The sequence below is a fragment of the Gorilla gorilla genome, chromosome 8 (assembly GCF_029281585.2).
Source record: "Gorilla gorilla gorilla isolate KB3781 chromosome 8, NHGRI_mGorGor1-v2.1_pri, whole genome shotgun sequence".
NCBI lineage: Eukaryota > Metazoa > Chordata > Mammalia > Primates > Hominidae > Gorilla > Gorilla gorilla.
The window spans coordinates 131,068,145-131,089,867 of record NC_073232.2 but is presented as its reverse complement, the minus strand read 5'-3'; the positions used below and the strand labels follow the sequence as shown (position 1 = coordinate 131,089,867).

Genomic DNA, 21,723 nt, shown 5'->3' with positions numbered 1-21,723 from the left:
GGGGGCACCTAGTGGTAGAACCACAGAATTAAAGGAAACCTGCATTAGAAATGTCAGCTGAGGCCCGGTGCGGTGGCTCACACCTGTAATCCCAGCACTTTGGGAGGCCAAGGCGGGAGGATCACTTGAGGTCAGGAGTTTGAGACCCGCCTGGCCAAGATGATAAAACTCCGACTCTACTAAAAATACAAAAATTAGCTAGGCATGGTGGTGGGCGCCTGTAGTTCCAGCTACTCAGGAGGCTGAAGCAGGAGAATCGCTTCAACCTGGGAGTCAGAGGTTGCAGTGAGTCAAGATTGTGCCACTGCACTGCAGCCTGGGAGACAGAGCAAGACTCCGTCTCAAAAAAAAAAAGAAAAAAAAAAAGTCAGCAGAATTGCTAGAAAGACTGCACCTGCTACTTTCCCACCAGCTGGGTAGAAGGGCACGGCTGGTTTCCCAGCAGGCACCAGTACCTGAGACACCTTTGCCCTTTGTTCAGGGTGTGCCCTTTGTGCTCTGGGGAGCTGTCCTCCTCAGCTCCCTCTCCTTTCCTCTGTCCTGCCTCAGGTTCCGTCTCTGGTCAGGTCTTCGGGCTGCCAAGCTCCCAAGTGAAAGTTGAAGCATCAGGCAAGCCTACTGTTTGGCACCCAAGATGCTTATCAGTAAATCAGTTCAAAAGTAGCCTGAGTTCAAGTGTTCTTTTAAGGTGAACCAATCAAGTTGATCTGGTGGAATTTATTCACATTTTTGTACCCTCTTAATCTCTATGTAGAAAAGATGAAGAAGGCCCAGCATGGTGGCTCAGGCCTGTAATTCTAGCACTTTGAGAGGCCGAGGTGGGAGGATTGCTTGAGCCCAGGAGTTCGAGACTAGTCTGAGCAATATAGTGAGATCCCCATCTCTACACAAAATAATAAAATTTTAAAAAAGCAAAGAGGAATAGATGTTCATTTGAATCAACGTATACAATTTTGGTGGAAGGGCTATGTGTATCTGAGAGTGGCAAGACCAGACCAAGTGATGTAAGGCAAGCAGGTCCAGAGTCAGAGGCTCCTGCAGGCCCCACAAGGATTAGGGGCCCCTAGGACACAGGCTTTGCCTGTGTGAGCGGCCCCTGTCAGCCACCCCACCACGCCCTTTTCCCTTCCCCCACCATGCTCCAGACATGTCTGGACTTTCTTCCAGGCCTTGCTAAGGGCTCATGACCCATGCTCTGCCTCTTCCTGGACCCCTCTTTTCTGCCTTCCACATGGCCAGCTCCTTCTTACCTTCAGGTCTCAGAGAGGCCTTTCCTCCCTCTGTCCTCCTCCCCACTCTTCCAAAGGACACTCGGCCAAGTCCTTCACAGCATCATTCTGTCCTTATTCACATCTGTTTGTTTGTTTTGTTTGCTGTCTACCTTCCCCACCATAGGGTGTCAGCGCCACGCTCTGCCTATCAGCGCATTGCCCAGTGCACAGGGCCTCATGCGAGGAGTCACTTGGTAGATGTGGAATAAAGGCATGCATCTGGCTGGGGGCGGTGGCTCACGCCTGTAATCGCAGCACTTTGGGAGGCCGAAGTGGGCAGATCACGAGGTCAAGAGATCGAGACCAGCCTGGCCAACATGGTGAAACCCTGTCTGTACTAAAAATACAAAAATTAGCTGGGCGTGGTGGTGCATGCCTGTAGTCCCAGCTACTCAGGAAGCTGAGACAGGAGAATCTCTTGCACCCAGGAGGCAGAGGTTGCAGTGAGCCGAGATCGCGCCACCACACTCCAGCCTGGCAACAGAACGAGACTCCGTCTCAAAAAAAAAAGGCATGCATCTATGAATGAAAAACCAAATTAGGAAAAGTGAAGGAGGAAAGAAAAAATTAAAGGAGATCTTCAGTGAAAGTAAATAAGTCCCCCGCTTCACCAGGCAGCAACAAAGAGGAGCGTCCACTTCTGGTGGAGATCAGGCTACATCAGCCACTGCCATTTCCTGACCTAGGAGCTCCTAGTCCCTCTGAGGAGGAGGATCCTGTGAGAGGGCGGTTGCTATGGAGGTGGAGCTGAGAGGTGATTCCTGGCTGCTCCCAAACTATGCCAAAGAGGCAGAGAGATGTGGTAGGTGTACAAGAATGACACAGGAGTTTATAGGAGTTTAAAGACTCTCTGACCAGTCCGAGAATAAAGCATTAGGGAAAAAGGCACTGGGGAGAAGTTGCCAGGAATTCTCAGCATCAAGCAGGAGGCTACCCACTTAATGTTTGGTGTGGCGTTAGAGGCTGTCCTCAATGGGATAATCAGATAAGCATTTTTTTTTTCCCAAGACAAAGTCTTGTTCTGTTGTCCAGGATAGAGTGCAATGGCGTGATCTCGGTTCACTGCAATCTCTGCCTCCCGGGTTCAAGCTATTCTCCTGCCTCAGCCTCCTAGGTAGCTGGGATTACAGACGCCCGCCACCACGCCCGGCTAATTTTTGTATTTTAGTAGAGATGGTGTTTCACCATGTTGGCCAGGCTGGTCTCAAACTCCTGACCTCGTGATCTGCCCGCCTCAGCCTCTCAAAGTGCTAGGATTACAGGCGTGAGCCACCACACCTGGCCCAGATAAGCATTTTAAACACTGACACCCCTAATTGCTCTGTTATAGGACATAACAGATGTGGACTGTCATACACTAACTACTGAGAAAAATAATTTGAGCTGCCCCCAGGTGGTGCTGCCTGCCAGCCAACCATTCACTGTGGGCAGTCGCTCTCTTTGTTCAACAGAATATGCGTAACTATTTGAACATTTTACTGTGCTTTGTCCATGTTGTTTTACAAAAACAAGTGGAAAGTAGAAAAAAGGAGTAATCTCAAAAATAAGCAATATAAGTTTTCTATGCTTAATACACTTGCTTCCAAAATGGAGATTAGTGGCCAATCTTTGAGTTCAATTGAATGCTTACTGGACTTAAGTGGGTCCACTGTAGACTTAATGGCAAAGGAAAAGAACAACATTTAAGAAAATGCTATACATATGTAATTGGAATTTAAAACTATTTTGGACCTCTCAGAATCAGGGCCACTAGGAGCTAAATGGTGTCTTGTGCAAATTGGGAAAAGGAATTCCTTTCTTTTCTTGATAAGTACAACTCTACATCAGGATACACATCTAGATTTCAGTCTAACCCTTGGTCAGATGCCCTTGTGTAGTGCACAGCCTTACCCACTGTACAGTGCTGCCTGGGATGGAACAACCACTTATAATGTGTAAGTCTCTAATTGCACTTCTATACAGTTAATTTGATACATATTTTCATATTTACAAAAGCAGAGGACTGCCTGTGTACAGTTTTTCTGTTCACTTACTTGTAAATTAGAAGGCTTGTCTCATATTTGAGACATCCCTATGTAATTTGAGAATGCAGGATCATTAACTATGAAAAACTGCCTGAAGGGCAAGACCAGGGTTCACATTCCCCTCCTTCAGCAATCCTACTGCCTTTTTAGAGCAGAAGCTGCTCTTTACCTTGTTTCCTAGTTATTTGGATGGCTTCTTCCTTCTTCTACTAGATTGTCAACTCTCTGAGGGCAAGAGCTGTTTGTCTCATTTGTCTCTTTACTTCTAGCAAACAGTACAGAAACTTGTGGGGGTTCGTTGATTTCACTTTGATAGACAATGACAAGAATTTCTGCAATAATTGTTGTTATAATGCAGAAGGTTGATATATTTTCTCCAGGTGCTTGTACCTCTGAGCTTCTATAGCCTTCTGAGCATATGCAGCACCTGGCTAACTGATTTGCTTTTATTTTAGAGGTTGATGGGAAAACCACTCAGACACCAGGAGGTGTTATGGCTCATGGACGTTTGCTAAGTATCAGATGTTACTCAGGACTGAGTCATGTCTTCTCAAAAGGACTGCATTTGGAGACTGGCGGGTTCTAGCACTTTCAACGAATAGTGCATTTTTTTTAGTGGGTTCCTTCCTATCCATGCCTGGGAGCATGGGCTGAGCTTTTGGAATAAGCCGAATGGGATAAAGGGTCAGATGTGGGAAAAAGGAAGCACCCACAGTGGCCGTACATGTGATGGGCTTTTGGGCAGCACCATGGACCATGGAATGGAATGGCTTAGGTCCTGTTCATGAAGAAATAACTCTGGGATACACTTAGGAAAACTGCAGGACCCTTTCAGTTGGCCACACAATGGAGCTGCATCAGGTGGGTGCTGCCTCAAAGAGGAGTGAGTTGTGCTCATTTCCCGAATGTTGCAAATCTGGAAATTATCTTACGTTGGAAAAGCGATGACTGTTCCTGCACTCTCCTCCAATTTCCTGAAAACTTTGATTTTTTTAGGATATTCTGAGAAGAGTAAAAACCCACGGCTGTGGCCAGGTGTGGTGGCTCACATCCGTAATCCTAGCACTCTGGGAGACAGAAACATCAGGTGGATCACCTGAGGTCAGAAGTTCAAGGCCAGCCTGGCCAACATGGTGAAACCTTGTCTCTACTAAAAATAAAAAAATTAGTCGGGCGTGGTGGCGCATGCCTGTAGTCCCAGCTACTCAGGAGGCTGAGGCAGGAGAATCGCTTGAATCCGGGAGGTGGAGATTGTAGTGAGCCGAGATCACGCCATTGCACTTCAGCCTGGGCGACAAGAACAAAACTCTGTCTAAAACAAACCAACCAACCCACAGCTGCTCCTTCTAAGCTATGTTTTATGCCACAGGCCCTTGGGTAATGTGTTTCCGCTTCTCCCCAGATAGAATACCACTCATTTTAGCTTAATGTCTTTGTTCTTGAAATTGTCCATCTCACCCAATCTTCCTCCCATCTCAGAGGCAGGAATAAAGCTTACCTTGTTCAGCAAGCAGAGTACTGGCTCTTGGGTGGAGGAAATGTATTCACAATTTACAGATAAACCTCACAAAGTTGTTTCTGATCAGCAATTGCTTTGAGAGTGAATCTCTCCTCAAACTCCACCAGCAGATTGTGTTCTGTGTTGCCTTTCTCAGCAGCTTTCTGGATCCTTTTGGGCTAGGAGCAGCTCTTCTTGGGCTTCATGCTTATTTTCTGTAAAATGAGCAGGAAGTCAATGTCTCCTAAAGTCTTGCCATTTCAAAGTGTGCTCCTGGGACAAGGGGAATCTGCAGCGCTCTGAAACTTGCAAGAAATGCCAAAAAAAAAAAAAAAAAAAAAAAAAAAAAAAAAAAAAAATTCAGGCATTGCACCAGGATTTCAGAATTTGTGTCCCCAGGTGATTGGCTTGTACATGGAAGGTCGAGAAGAGCTACTCTGAAGTCCCTTATGGCTATAAAGCTTTATGATTCTTTGGGAAGGTATCCTGTAGCAACAGCCAAAACACATTGAGTCCTTAACTCTGTGCCAGGGATTCTTACATGAGCTCATCTCATCCTCAGCACAAGCCCGAGGCAGGGGTAATCATGATTCATATTTTACAGGCGAGAAAGCTGACACTTGGCTCAGAGAAACTGGCTTCCTTGGCAAAGGTCACCCGCTAATTGGGTACAGAGCTCGATCCACCGTCAGGTCAGCCTGACTTCAACCTCCCCTCTATGTGGTGTTGCCTCAGGGGTCCAAGGCAAGGTTTTGAGGAGGAATTGACCTGTGAACTTTGTATTGTCAGATGATGAGTTTGCCAGGTTGTAAGTGGGAGAAAGTCATTCCAGAGGAGAAAAGAACCAGACGAGTGGCCCAGAGGCAGGAGAAAGTTGGGCAAGTCCAGAAGGTGGTCTGAGATTTAGTTTTAACAAAATGAATGTTAATTTGGTATGAGCTTGTTTCTGTTGAGCACAGGGTGGGAGGAGGGAGAGATAGGTTACCGAAATTACCAGCAAGTTTAGATGAAATCTAATGACATTTTAATGTGTTTTCTGAAGATACTGTCTATTGAACTGAAGTGTATCACACCAGTGAAGTATGCTCATTGTTCTGGAGAAAGATCATTCTTGCGGATTGACTTTGATTTTTGTAATTTTGCTGCCAATATGTAAAAAAGGTCAACTTCACCCTTGCTACTTAAAGCAACTCCAAGTCAATAGAGCCTAGAAGTCTCTCTTTGGAAGGATGGATGTTACCAAGGAATTGTCTAGTTGAAATTCTTCTTGCACTTGCCAGGTTCTGAAGTTGTCCTCAGGGGATCCCCATTTCACTGGGGAAAGGATCAAAGAGTCATATAGAGAGGCCAGAAGTAATTTCCTAACATAGTAGAGCCATGGTAAAACCCTCAAAGTCAAATCTCAGAGCCATCTATTGGAGTGAACATTCTTTTTTTTTTAATTATTATTATACTTTAAGTTCTGGGATACATGTGCAGAACATGTAGGTTTGTTCGATAGGTATACACGTGCCATGGTGGTTTGCTGCACCCATCAACCCGTCATCTACATTAAGTATTTCTCCTAAAGCTATCCCTCTCCTAGCTCCCCACTCCCCAACAGGCCCCAGTGTGTGATGTTCCCCTCCCTGTGTCCATGTGTTCTCAGTGTTCAACTCCCACTTATGAGTGAGAACATGCAGTGTTTGGTTTTCTGTTCCTGTGTTAATTTGCTGGGAATGATGGTTTTCAGCTTCATCCATGTCCCTGCAAAGGACACGACCTCATCCTTTTTATGGCTGAATAGTATTCCATGGTGTATATGTGCCACATTTTCTTTATCCAGTCTATCATTGATGGGCATTTGGGTTGGTTCCAAGTCTTTGCTATTGTGAACAGTGCTGCAGTAAACATACATGTACATATGTCTTTATAGTAGAATGACTTATAATCCTTTGAGTACATACCCAGTAATGGGATTGCTGGGTCAAATGGCATTTCTGGTTCTAGATCCTTGAGGAATTGCCACACTGTCTTTCACAATGGTTGAACTAATTTATACTCCCACCAACAGTGTAACAGCATTCCTATTTCTCCATATCCTCTCCAGCATCTGATGTTTCCTGACTTTTTAATGATCGCCATTCTAATGGGCGTGAGATGGTATCTCATTGTGGTTTTGATTTGCACATCTCTAACGACCAGTGATGATGAGCTTTTTTTCATATGTTAGCTGGCCGCATAAATGTCTTCTTTTGAGAAGTGTGTTATATCCTTTGCCCACTTTTTGATGGGGTTGTTTGTTTTTTTTCTTGTAAATTTGTTTAAGTTCTTCATAGATTCTGGATATTAGCCCTTTGTCAGATGGGTAGATTGCAAAAATTTTCTCCCATTCTGTAGTTTGCCTGTTCACTCTGATGATACTTTCTTTTGCTGTGCAGAAGCTGTTTAGTTTAATTGGATCCCATTTGTCAATTTTGGCTTTTGTTGCCATTGCTTTTTGTGTGTTAGTCATGAAGACTTTGTCAATGCCTATGTCCTGAATGTAATTGCCTCAGTTTTCTTCTAGGGTTTTTATGGTGTTAGGTCTAACATGTAAGTCTTTAATCCATCTTGAATTGATTTTTGTATAAGGTGTAAGGAAGGGGTCCAGTTTCAGTTTTCTGCATATGGCTAGCCAGTTTTCCCAACACTATTTATTAAATAGGGAATCCTTTCCGCATTGCTAGTTTTTGTCAGGTTTGTCAAAGATCAGATGGTTGTAGATGTGTGGTGTTATTTCTGAGGCCTCTCTTCTGTTCCATTGGTCTATATATCTGTTTTGGTACCAGTACCATGCTGTTTTGGTTACTGTAGCTTTGTAGTATAGTTTGAAGTCAGGTAGCATGATGCCTCCACCTTTGTTCTTTTTCCTTAGGATTGTCTTGGCTATATGGGCTCTTTTTCGGTTCTATATGAAATTTAAAGTACTTTTTTTCTAATTCTGTGAAGAAAGTCAGTGGTAGCTTGATGGGGATAGCATTGAATCTATAAATTACTTTGGGCAGTATGGCCATTTTCACGATATTGATTCTTCCTATCCATGAGCATGGAATGTTTTTCCATTTGTTTGTGTCCTCTCTTATTTCCTTGAGCAGTGGTTTGTAGTTCTCCTTGAAGAGGTCCTTCACATCCCTTGTAAATTGTATTCCTAGATATTTTATTCTCTTTGTAGCAATTGTGAATGGGAGTTCTGGAGTAAACATTCTTTTTTTTAATTTTTTTTATTTTTATTGATCATTCTTGGGTGTTTCTCGCAGAGGGGGATTTGGCAGGGTCATAGGACAATAGTGGAGGGAAGGTCGGCAGATAAACAAGTGAACAAAGGTCTCTGGTTTTCCTAGGCAGAGGACCCTGCGGCCTTCCGCAGTGTTTGTGTCCCTGGGTACTTGAGATTAGGGAGTGGTGATGACTCTTAACGAGCATGCTGCCTTCAAGCATCTGTTTAACAAAGCACATCTTGCACCGCCCTTAATCCATTTAACCCTGAGTGGACACAGCACATGTTTCAGAGAGCACAGGGTTGGGGGTAAGGTCATAGATCAACAGCATCCCAAGGCAGAAGAATTTTTCTTAGTACAGAACAAAATGGAGTCTCCTATGTCTACTTCTTTCTGCACAGACACAGCAACAATCTGATTTCTCTATCTTTTCCCCACATTTTCCCCTTTTCTATTCGACAGAACCGCCATCGTCATCATGGCCCGTTCTCAATGAGCTGTTGGGTACACCTCCCAGACGGGGTGGCGGCCGGGCAGAGGGGCTCCTCACTTCCCAGAAGGGGCGGCCAGGCAGAGGCGCCCCCCACCTCCTGGACGGGGCAGCTGGCCGGGCGGGGGCTGCCTGGAGTGAACATTCTTTAAGCCCATCTTTAAAGAGTTTGTTAGAGGTCCTCACTCAGGGATGAATCACTTGGATAGAAACATGAGAAAGAAAAGAAAACCTATACATCACTCTCTATAGCTTGGATTTTCCTCTTCTGAGGAGGTATCTGAATCATCTAGGAAGAATTGAACTATAAGAAACAAAACCTGCAAAGAAAGGTGGCCTAAACCATGAGGACAGGTACCAAGTAGCCCTGAGTTAGGGCAGCTCCAAGGCTTGCCAATTGGATGGATTTTCAATGACATTTTGAACTTGGGCTCTTCCCAGTCTGTCTTCTTCAGCCTGTTGGTTTGGCCTCTTGCTGGCCCCCTCATGGTCCCAAGATGGCAGCAAGAGTTTCAAAATTCTACTGGAATGATAAAAGGAAGAATCAACTCATGGATCTCTTTCAAAGAGGAGGGAAGCCTTTCCAGAAAGTCCCTCAGCTGACTCCTCACATCTCATTGGCTGTAACTGTGTTATATGCTCTCTCTTCAACCAATTGCCAGCAAGCTACACTTGGCTTGGATTGGTTAAGACTTTTTCCCTATAGTTGAAGAGGGAACCTTCCCTGGTGCTTGTCCAGGCTAGGCAGAGGGTAAAATCCTGAAGAAAATCAAGGTTCTACCAGCAGCAAAGAATGGATTTGGGTAGACAACCAATAAGAGCTGCCATTAACAATCACTTATTAAGGCCTGGCATGGTGGCTCACACCTGTAATCCTAACACTTTGGGAGGCTGAGGTGAGTGAACTGTCTGAGCTCAAGAGTTCAAGACCAACTTGGGCAACATGGTGAAACCCTGTCTCTACTAAAAATTCAAAAAATTAGCTGGGCGTGGTGGCACGCCTGTAGTCCCAGCTACTCGGGAGACTGAGGCACGAGAATCTCTTGAACCTGGGAAGCAGAGGTTGCAGTGAGCCAAGATTGCACCATTGCACTCCAGCCTGGGCAACAGAGTGAGACTGTCTCAAAAACAAAACAAACAAACAAAAAAAACCAATCACATTAAAAATAACAAAACATTTCTTCAACTTCTGAAATCAAGGGGTGTAATATTCAACTATTATATAGAAATGCTGCATAACAGCCACAACAATTTCAGAGGCATAAAACAATAATAGCCATTGATTGAGCTCATCTGTCTGTGGGTCAGCTGGAGATAGTCTAAAGTAGACTAGGCCTGGCTGGACATGGCTCAGCTCCACCTGACTCTTATCCTTCTCCTGCGACCACAGACTGGTTTGGGCGTGTTCTTCTCGCCAAGACGGTTGAGGTACAAAAGCCCAGGCCCGGAGTGTAGGTCTGTTCCAAGCCTCTTCTTGCATCATGTCTGCCAACATCCCATTGGTCAAAGCAGGTCTCGTGGCCAACCATGGCATCGGTGGGGCAGAAAGCCATGCGATGCCCACTTCATGGAAAGTCCCAGAGTCAAATGACCGAGGGTGTAAATACAGGGAAGGGTGACAAACTGGAGTCAATGATGCAATCTACCACACAAGAGGAAGGAAAGAAAATATTACGTTGAAAATAAAATTGTGCCGGGCGTGGTGGCTCATGCCTGTAATCCCAGCACTTTGGGAGGCCGAGGCAGGTGGATCACCTGAGGTCAGGAGTTCAAGACCAGCCTGGCCAACATGGTGAAACCCCGTCTCTTCTAAAAATCCAAAAACTTAGCTGGGCGTGGTGGTGGGCACCTATAATCCCAGCTATTGGGAGGCTGAGGCAGGAGAATTGCTTGAACCTGGGAGGTGGAGGTTGCAGTGAGCCGAGTTCATGCCATTGCACTCCAGCCTGGGCAACAAGAGGGAAACTCCATCTCAAAAAATAAATAAATAAATAAAAATAAAAATAAAAAATAAAATAAAATTAAGGGTAACTTTAAAAATCTTTTTTTTTTTTTTAAAAAACTGTACTTTAAAGATTTAAAATCTTTCTTTAGAGTATAAAAGAATTAGAGGCTGTTCAGGTGTACCTAAACGTTAAAAAATTGTGTGTGGGTATGTGTGTATAGATAGCAAAGGGTCTCAAAAGCAGATTTTTCCAGCTCTGAATGCCACCACTACCTATTGTTCTATTAGCACTATATATTAGAGTATCAGTTTTACAGAGCTAACTACTCCCATTGCTCCCTCTCCCCCTCTTCAAAAGCAATCTGTACAGTCTATATTGAGGAGATAAATGAAAACCACTGAAATGAGAAAAAACAAGGCTGTTTATTTAGAACAGAAACTCAAAGGCAGGCAGGGGAATGGGGAAGCTTTATGGTGAAGAAAAAGGAAGGTGTCGCGTGTACTTTGATTGGAGGTTGTTGGCCTAGGGAAGCTGGAGGCAGACTAATTAGAAACAGGGCATTTTATGTGATTGGTCCTGAGTTGGTTGGAAGCAGGGGCAAAAAATGGGGAAGCTGGCAGTTGTTGCCCAAGGCCTGACTTTTCTGGCTGATTGCTGCAGAGGCTGTGGTTTGGCTTCTGGGCAAGTGACTGCTAAGTTTGTGGATCAGAGGTCTACAGTCATCTAAGGTCTGGCCACTGTCCATTTGTATATTCAGTGTCTCAAGACACATCAGAGAAAGCTCCAGCTCCTCAGCATAGAATAAAGAGCCCTACACACTTGACTCCAAGCAAGGTGGGGTTTCTGATCACCTCTCCTGACATCAGAGCCACCCCTACCCACAGACACATCCAGATCCCACCTCACCAAACCAACCATGGCAGGTCTTCCATGTCCCCCGTACAGAGTGTGTCTTTCTCATGCCATACCTTTGCCTGAACTTGCCTTTGGCCTGAATACCTCTCCATTGCTTTACACCTGTCCATCAAGAATGGGCCAAGAACCTGCACCCTGCACCTTTTCTCAATCTCTTTTCCTCCACCTTACCTGGTTCTACCCCAAACAGAATTAATTGCTTTTTTCTCTGTGGTCCCTGAACTATGTATATGTACATTTATTGGAGTTGGGGAACTGCATTGTACTAAAGGCATTTGCTACTGCTTTTTCCCTTCCCCTATGCTGTGAACACCCTGAAGAACATTATGCTTTATTTGTTTCTAGTATAGGACTCTGCAGATAGTAGTCTTACAACAAAGGCTTTTTTGAAGGAAGAACAGAGGAAGGAAAGAAGGAAGCAAAGAAGAGGGAAGGAAAGGAAGGTCATAGGTAGGGTTGACAGATAAAATATGGGATACCTAGTTAAACTTGAATTTCAGATGAATAACGAATAATTTTTAGTATAAATATGTTCCAAATATTGCATTTATAATTTTTTTCTTTGAGATGGAGTCTCGCTCTGTTGCCCAGGCTGGAGTGCAGTGGCATGATCTCAGCTCACTGCAAGCTCCGCCTCAAGGGTTTTCGCCATTCTCCTGCCTCAGCCTCCCGAGTAGCTGGGACTGTAGGCGCCCACCACCACGCCCGGCTAATTTGTTTTTTGTATTTTCAGTAGAGACGGGGTTTCACCGTGTTAGCCAGGATGATCTCGATCTCCTGACCTCGTGATCTGCCCGCCTTGGCCTCCCAAAGTGCTGGGATTACAGGCATGAGCCACCGCGCCTGGCTGCATTTGTAAATTTTTAAATATTCCATGGGACATACTCATACTAAAATACCAGATGTCCCCTATACAAAACAAATTCAACTGGGCCTCCTGCATTCTTATTTGCTAAATACAGCAACTCTGGTCAAAGGGCAAACACCTAATTAAACATTATTATTACTATTATTTGGGGGGTTTTCTTTTTTTAAATGTCAGTCATTTTTGGGAAACAGGTGGTTTTCTCTTACATGGATAAATACTTTAGTGGTAATTTCTGAGATTTTGGTTCACCCGTCCCACAAGCAATGTACACTGTACCCAGTGTGTAGTCTTTTGTCCCTCATCCCCCTCCCACCCTTCTTCCTGAGTCCCCAAAGTCCATTATGTCATTCTTTTTTTTTTTTTTTTTTTTTTTTGAGAGTCTTGCTCTGCCGCCCAGGCTGGAGTGCAGTGGCGCGATCTCGGCTCACGGCAAGCTCCGCCTCCTGGGTTCACGCGCCCGCCACCATGCCTGGCTAATTTTTTTGTATTTTTAGTAGAGACGGGGTTCACCGTGTTAGCCAGGACGGTCTTGATCTCCTGACCTCGTGATCCGCCCGCCTTGGCCTCCCAAAGTGCTGGGATTACAGGTGTGAGCCACCGCGCCCGGCCCCCCATTATGTCATTCTTATGCCTTTGCGCCCTCATAGCTAAGCTCCCACTTGTAAGTGAGAACATAAGATATTTGGTTTTCCATTCCTGAGTTACTTCACTTAGAATAATGGTCTCCAATTCTATCCAGGTTGCTATGAATGCTATTCACATGAGTAGTATTCCATGGTGTACATATAACACATTTTCTTTATCCACTCATTGGTCACTGGGCATTTAGGCTGGTTCCATATTTTTGCAATTGCGAATTGTGCTGCTATAAACATGTGTGTGCAAATGTCTTTTTCATATAATGACTTATTTTCCTCTGGGTAGATACCCAGTAGTGGGATTATTGGATCAAATGGTAGATCTACTTTCAGTTCTTTAAGGAATCTCCATTCTGTTTTCCATATTGGTTGTACAAGTTTACCTTCCCACCAGCAGTGTAAAAGTGTTCTTTTGTCACCAAATCCATGCCAACATCTATTGTTTTTTGATTTTTTATTTATGACCATTCTTGCAGAGTAAGGTGGTTTCTCATTGTGTTTTTAAATTTGTATTTCCCTGATACTTAGTGATGTTTAACATTTTTTCATGTTTGTTGGCCGTTTGTATATCTTCTTTTGAAGAACTGTCTATCCATGTCCTTTGCCCACTTTTTGATGAGGTTGTTTTTTCTTGCTGATTTGTTTCAGTTCCTTGTAGATTCTGGATATTAGTCCTTTGTCAGATGCATAGTTTGCGGATATTTCCTCCCATTCTGTGGGTTTTCTGTTTGCTCTTCTGGTTATTTGTTTTGCTCTGCAGAAGCTTTTTAGCTTAATTACGCCCTATCTATTTATTTCGTTTTGTTGCATTTGCTTTCGGGTTCTTGGTCATGAACTCTTTGCCTAAGCTAACGTCTGGAAGAGTTTTACCAAAGTTATCTTCTAGAATGTTTATGATTTCACGTTTTAGATTTAGGTCTTTGATTCATCTTGAGTTGATTTTTGTATAAGGTGAGAGATGAGGATCCAGTTTCATTCTCCTACATGTGACTTGCCAATTATCCCAGCACCATTTGTTGAATAGGGTGTCCTTTCCCCACTTTATGTTTTTGTTTGCTTGGTTGAAGATCAGTTGGCTGTAAGTATTTGGCTTTATTTCTGGGTTCTCTATTCTGTTCCACTGGTCTACATGCCTATTTTTATGCCAGTACCATGCTGTTTTGGTGACTATGGCCTTATAGTATAGCTTGAAGTCAGGTAATGTGATGCCTCCAGATTTGTTCTTTTTGCTGTGTCTTGCTTTGGCTATGTGGGCTCTTTTCTGGTTCCATATGAATTTTAGGATTGTTTTTTCTAGTTGTTTGAAGAATTATGGTGGTATTTTGATGGGAGTTGCACTGAATTTGTAGATTGCTTTTGGCACTATGGTCATTTTCACAATATTGATTGTACCCATCCATGAGCATGGGATGTGTTTCCATTTGTTTGTGTTGTCTACGATTTCTTTCAGCAGTGTTTTGTAGCTTTCCTTGTAGAATTCTTTCACCTCCTTGGTTGAGTATATTTCTAAGTATTTTATTTTATTTTATTTTTTGCAGCTGTTGTAAAATGGATTGAGTTCTTGATTTATTTCTCAGCTTGGTCGCTGTTGGTGTATAGCAATGCTACTGATTTGTGTACATTGATTTTGCTTCCTGAATTGATTTTGAAACTTTACTGAATTCATTTATCAGATCTAGGAGCTTTTTGGATGAGTCTTTAGGGTTTTATAGGTATATGATCATATCATCGGCAAACAGCGACAGTTTGACTTCCTCTTTACCGATTTGGATGCCCTTTATTTCTTTCTCTTGTCTGATTGCTCTGGCTAGGACTTCCAGTCTATGTTGAATAGAGGTGGTGAAAGTGGGCATTCTTGTCTTATGGTTTTCAGGGGCAATGCTTTCAACTTTTCCCCATTCAGTATAATGTTGGCTGAGGGTTTGTCATAGATGGCTTTTATTACCTTGAGGCATATCCCTTCTATGCCAATTTTGCTGAGAGTTTTAATCATAAAGGGATGCTAGACTTTGCCAAATGCCTTTTCTGCATCTATTGAGATAATCATATAATTTTTGTTTTTAATTCTGTTTATGTGAAGTATCACATTTATTGACTTGCATATGTTAAACTATCCCTGCATCCCTGCTATGAAACCCACTTGATTATGGGTGTGTTATCTTTTTGATATGCTGTTGGATTCAGTTAGCTAGTATTTTGTTGAAGATTTTTGCATCTATGTTCATCAGGGATGTTGGTCTGTAGTTTTCTTTTTTTGTTATGTCTTTTTCCGGTTTTAGAATTAGGATGATACTTGCTCCATAGAATGATTTAGGGAGGATTCCCTCTTTATCTTTTGGAAGAGTTTCAATAAGATTGGTACTAATTCTTCTTTGAATGCCTGTGAATCCGTCTGGTCGTGGGCTTTATTTTGTTGGCAATTTTTTTTTTTTTTTTACTGTCTTAATCTTGTTATTGGTCTGTTTAGAGTTTCTATTTCTTACTGATTTAATCTGGGAGGGTTGTATATTTCCAGGAATTTATCCATCTCTAGATTTTCTAGTTTGTCTGCATAAAGGTGTCCACAGTAGCCTTTTGTATTCCAGTGGTATCAGTTGTAGTATCTCCCATTTCATTTTTAATTGAGCTTATTTGGATCTTCTCTTGTCTTTTCTTGGTGAATCTCGCTAATGATCTATCAATTTTGTTTATCTTTTCAAAGAACCAGCTTTTTGTTTCATTTATCTTTTGTATAGGTTTTGTTAGTTTGATTGTTTCAATTTCATTTAGTTCTGTTCTGATCTTGATTGTTTTTTTTCTTCTGCTGGGTTTGGGCTTGGTTTGTTCTTGTTTCTCTAGTTCCTTGAAGTGTGACCTCAAGGCTGGAGCACATTAGCCCTACCACCACACCCAGCTATTTTTCTGTCTTCTTGTCAGATGTTTTCTCACCCCAAGCCAGCACCACTGCCCTGCCAACTGCCAGGGTATCCTCAGATTCTAGGAGCACTGCCTATTATTATTATTTTTAATTATTATTATTTTTTGAGACTGGGTCTCACTCTGTCGCCCAGACTGGAGTGCAGTGGTGTGATCTTGGCTCACTGCAATCTCTGCCTCCTCAAGCAATCCTCCTGCCTCAGCCTACCAAGTAGTTGGGACTGCAGGTGCACACCACAATCCCTAGCTAATTTTTGTATTTTTTGTAGACATGGAGTTTTGCCATGTTGTCCAGGCTGGTCTTGAACTATTAGACTCAAGCAATCCTCCCACCTTGGCCTCTCAAAGTGCTTGGATTACAGGCATGAGCCACCACACCCGGCCCCTGATTAGACTTGAAAATAGTCTGATTCCGAGGCCCAGAGAAAGTCTCTTGGGTCCACTTTTCCCTTCCCCGTTTGCAAGAACTCTGCCATGGGGCTGGCCAGGTTTACTGCTGTTGGACTGACACGATAAACCCACCAAAAGGGTTGCTCCTTTTTTGGAGATCAGAAACTAGGCTGGTGGTTGCCCAGAGAGTGCTTTGAAGCATCATAGAGGAGAGGAAATGCATGGAATGGTTGTGGGAAGACAGGGAGAAGGAGCCATAGGACCCCTTTTCTAAGTCTCAGGCATTTCCTCCTCATGGAAGATGTGAGTTGACTGTAAAGTACAAGGAGGAAGCCTTCCATGATAAAGCATGGTGTTCAGAGGAGCCCTGCATAGGAAGGAGGAAAAGACAGAGGCTGGTCCACATGGTGCCCCAACTCTCATTCTGGACCCCAATTCATACATTGACAATGCAGGGAGAATGTGTGCAGTGGGTTGAATGATGACCCTAAAAACCTGCAAACGTGACCTTATTTGGAAACGGGGTCTTTGCAGACGTAATTAAAGATTTTGAGATGAAGTGGTCATCCTGATTATCCAAGTGGGCCTGAAATCCAATGACACATGTCTTGATAAAGGACACACAGAGGAAAAGACAGACACATGGATGAAAAGGCAAAGTGAAGACAGAGCAAAGCCGTCCAAGCCAAGGAATGCTGATGGCACTAGAAGCTGGAAGAGGCAAGAAAGGAGCCTCTCCTAGGGCCTTCAGAGGGAGCGTGGCCCTGCTGACACTGCCGACACCTGGATTTCGACTTCTGGCCTCCAGAACTGTAAGAGAACAAATTTCTATTGTTTTAAGTGGCTGAATTTGTAGTAATTTGTTATGACAGTTGTAGAAAACTAATGGGACATAGGACTAGAGTCCTAAAGCCCAGTCCATGGTCAGGGAGATGGAGAGGGAGCTGAGGATATCTTCCCCAGGGGCCACAGACTTATGTGAATATAAAGCCTTTTTTGGTTTCTTTTGAGTAAATCACTCGCAATCCCATAGATTTCTGATTTTTTTTTTTGAGACAGAGTCTTGATCTGTTGCAGGCTGGAGTGTAGTGGCCTGATCTCAGCTCTCTGCACCCTCTGCCCCCTGGGTTCAAGCAATTCGGGTTCAAGTGATTCTCATGCCTCAGCCTCCTGAGTAGCTGGGACTACAGGCATACACCACCACGCCCGGCTAATTTTGTATTTTTAGTAGAGACAGGGTTTCACCATGTTGGCCAGGCTGGTCTTGAACTCCTGGCCGCAAGTGACCCGCCTGCCTCAACCTCCCAAAGTGTTGGGATTACAGGCATGAGCCACCGCACCCAGCCAGATTTCCAATTTTATATAAGACCAAGCCCTACTTACCAGATACTTTTATATAAACTATTCAGTTGCTACTAACATTGGGCATAAGGCATTGTTTTACACTTTAATATCATGTACAAAACCACTTTTTTTTTTGATAAAGCAAATCAGCGGTTTCCAAGTGGGGCGCTCAGCACAAGGTGCTGGGTTGTGTGAAAAAATATTGGAACTTTGGGGCTAAAAAAATAACAAAGCAATTATACTTTCCTAATCTTTTAATGTTCAGAAGATGATACTTTCAAGGATCATTTCTATCATTTGTTACTAGAAAAGTTTCTCTGAATGTGTAGAACACCAAAAAGTATTAAACAAAAATTTAAAAAACCCACAAACACAGAACGGACTCAGCTTGACAGTCATAGCTTTCCTCAGAGGCTCCTTTGCCACCCATGGCACAGGTGCAGGCTTGAATGCTCTGTGATGTGGGGGCCGATGCTGGTAACCTCACCACCTGCACATCAACACTCACGGGAATCTGAGATAGTTTGGGCTATTCGCAAGTGGGTGGATGGATTTATAAACTACACAACCTAGGTCATTTTTTGTTTTTGTTTTTAAAGAGACAGGATCTGGCCCTGTCCCCCACACTGGAGTGCAGTGGTGCGATCTTAGCTCACTGCAGCCTCGAACTCCTGGGCTCAAGCAATCCTCTTGTCTCAGCCTCCTGAGTAGCTGTGACTATAGGTGCATGCCACCACACCCAGGTTTTTTTTTTTTTCCCCCTGTAGAGATGAGGTCTTTTTGTGTTGCCTAGGCTGGTCTCAAACTCCTGGCCTCAAAAGATCCACCTGCTTCAGCCTCCCAAATTGCTAGGATTTATAGATGTGAGGCACTGCACCCAGCCCATGATCTAGTTTTACCAAAATTGATCTTTACAAAATAAAATGTGGTTTTAATAGATTATTATAGATTGAAGATTAAAGATAATACTAATAATATAAGTCCCAGAAAACCATAAGAAATTGGCAGAGCTTATGTGGCTAGTATCAGCTCTATATCAGCACACTATGAGGTAAAATGAAATCTGCCAAGAAGTCAGCCTCTTTGCCTCCCAAACTAAAATGATCAAGAGGGTCCCTTGAAAGATGGATTTATGTCCACTGTCATTCATGAGCTCACCCTTAGTGTGTATTGTGCCTTGCAATATTATTTAATAATAAAAATGCCATCAAAATTAACACTAAAATATTACATCTTTAACTCATCTTTAAAAAATTTATAATGAAATGTATATATATACATAAATATGCATGTATTGGAGCTGCAAATGTTTTAAAAAATAGAGATTTCTATGGACTGAACTGTGTTCCAACAAATACATATGTTGAAGCCCTAATCCCCAGTGTGACTGTATTTGGACATGGGGCTTTTAGGAGGTAATTAAGGTTAAATAAGGTCATAAGGGTGGGGTCCTAATCAATTGAATTGGTGACCTTGTAAGAGAGGGATGAGAGAGATATTGTGTTCTCTCTCCCTGTGCATACATCCAGGAAGGACCATGTAAGAACAAAGCAAGAAGGCAGCCATCTATCTACAGGCCAGGAAGAGAGACCTCACCACAACGCAACCATGCCGGCACCCTGATCTTGGGTTTCCATAACTATGAAAAAATAAACTTCTGTTGTTTAAGCTATTCTGTCTGTGATATTTTGTGATGACAGCCTGAACAGACTAATAGAGGGATATATGATCAAAAACATTTGGAGACCACTGAGAAATGGGTCAGTGTGGGTGGTTGTGGCAGTAACAGCTCCCACTTGTTCCTGGTTCCCCGGTTCCATACCCTTGGGTGGTCCCCTCCAATGGATTCTGGCCTTGTGACTTGCTTTGGACAATGTAAAAATAGCTAATGTGTCACAGGCAGAGGAAAGTGCTTGTGAGTTGGTGTTTGCCTTCTTTCTTACTGTGGGACCTTCTGGCACCTACTGAACAAGCCCATTGTACCCTCGTGTGTCCAGAATTGGCAGGTTCTTGGTCTGACTTCCAAAATGAAGCTGCAGACCCTCACGGTGAGTGTTACAGCTCTTAAGGTGGCGCGTCTGGAGTTGTTCGTTGCTCCCTGTGGGCTCGTAGTCTCACTGGGCTCAGAAATGATGCTGCAGATTTTCACGGTGAGTGTCACAGCTCAGAAAAGCAGCATGGATCCAAAGTGTGAAAGAACAAGGCTTCCACGCTGTGCAAAGGCACCCGAGCGGGTTGCCAACGCTGGCTCGGGCAGCCTGCTTTTATTGTCTTATCTGGCCCCACCCACATCCTGCTGATTGGTAGAGCTGAGTGGCCTGTTTTGTCAGGGCACTGATTGGTGCGTTTACAATCCCTGAGCTAGATACAAAGGTTCTCCACGTCCCCATCAGATTAGTTAGATACAGAGTTTCGACACACAGGTTCTCCAGGGCCCCACCAGAGCAGCTAGATATAGAGTGTCGATTGGTGCATTCACAAACCTTGAGCTAAACACAGGGTGCTGATTGGTGTATTTACAATCCCTGAGCTAGACATAAAAATTCTCCAAGGCCCCACCAGAGCAGCTAGATACGGAGTGTCGATTGGTGCCCTCACAAACCTTGAGCTAAACACAGGGTGCTGATTGGTGTATTTACAATCCCTGAGCTAGATATAAAGACTCTCCACGTCCCCACCAGACTCAGGAGCCCAGCTGGCTTCACCTAGTGGATCCCGCACCAGGGCTGCAGGTGGAGCTACCTGCCAGTCCTGCGCCCTGTGCTCGCATTCCTCAGCCCTTGGGTGGTCGATGGGACTGGACGCCGTGGAGTAGGGGGTGGTGCTCGTCGGGGAGGCTCGGGCCGCACAGGAGCCCACGGAGCGGGTGGGAGGCTCAGGCATGGCGGGCTGCAGGTTCCGAGCCCTACCCCGCGGGAAGGCAGCTAAGGCCCCGCGAGAAACCGAGCGCAGCGCCGGTGGGCCGGCACTGCTGGGGGACTCAGTACACCCTCCGCAGCCACTGGCCCGGGTGCTAAGTCCCCCACTGCCCGGGGCCAGCAGGGCTGGCTGGCTGCTCCGAGTGCGGGGCCCACCAAGCCCACGCCCGCCGGGAACTCCAGCTGGCCCGCAAGCGCTGCACGCAGCCCCGGTTCCCGCTCGTGCCTCTCCCTCCACACCTCCCTGCAAGCTGAGGGAGTGGGCTCCAGCCTTGGCCAGCCCAGAAAGGGGCTCCCACAGTGCAGTGGGGACGCTGAAGGGCTCCTCAAATGCCACCAAAGTGGGAGCCCAGGCAGGGGAGGTGCCGAGAGCAAGCGAGGGCTCTGAGGACTGCCAGCATGCTGTCACCTCTCACTTGTAGGTTAAGAAACCATGGGGAAGGTGGCTGCAAACATCCCAGCTGAGGCCCAGGACCCATGTATCATCCTGGACCACCCACCTCTGGCTAACCTGGTCCAGAACACAAGAATTGCTCGGATCACCCATAGAGTCATGAGAAAGCAGAAACATCTGTTGCTTGAAGCCACTGAGTTTCTGGGTGGTTATGGAGGAAAAGCCAAGTCATACAGTGGGGCAGGTACATCACAAACTCTTTTGCCCAGTTTAAATGCCTTGTAGCCTAACAAATGGATGTTCATCAGATGTGTGACATTTCCAGAGCCTAGAATAGGGCCTAGCACATATTAGATGCTCAAAAACATTTATTGAGTGAGTGAATGAAGAAGATAAATCATAGCAAACACACACTGAACAGTTCCTAAATATGTTTACATGGATTCTTGCACTTAATCCTTTGCCCAAAACATGAGGTAGGTACTATGATTTTCATGCCCATTTTAAGATGGGGCAACCAAAGCTTAGGGAAGTTAAGTCCCTTGCCCGAGATTAGACCACTGGAAACAGCTGGATAGGGACTGGGTCTCTCCCATCCTGCCTGTCTGCCTGCATAGTAGCCGCTTAGGTGCTGTGCAATACCACCAATTCTAGACTGCTTGTCCCTCTATATGGAATGAAATTCTGAGAATAAAAGCCAGAAACAGAATTTTCAGAGTCCCTCTGTTGCTTAAGTTGTCCTTAGTTCATCGGGCCCCTCCAGGCATACAGTGGTGGCTGGGGTCTGATCATTTAGCTCTGAGAACCAGGTTTCTCATCATGGTGGCAGCTGTGTGCCTAGTGGGCCCTGCTTGATTCGGAAGAGGTCACCA

The 21,723-nt window shown here is 44.5% G+C and overlaps 1 long non-coding RNA gene across 1 annotated transcript in view; it reads left to right on the top strand.

The window, feature by feature from the left end:
- The window catches only part of LOC134759246 (uncharacterized), an 89,517-nt gene extending 70,355 nt beyond the window's left edge, over positions 1 to 19,162 (top strand). The window contains exons 2-3 of the long non-coding RNA XR_010135294.1: positions 16,813 to 17,007; positions 19,069 to 19,162. This is a non-coding gene — a long non-coding RNA (uncharacterized lncRNA). The remainder of the gene's footprint in view (positions 1 to 16,812; positions 17,008 to 19,068) is intronic.
- The last annotated feature ends 2,561 nt before the right edge of the window (positions 19,163 to 21,723 follow it).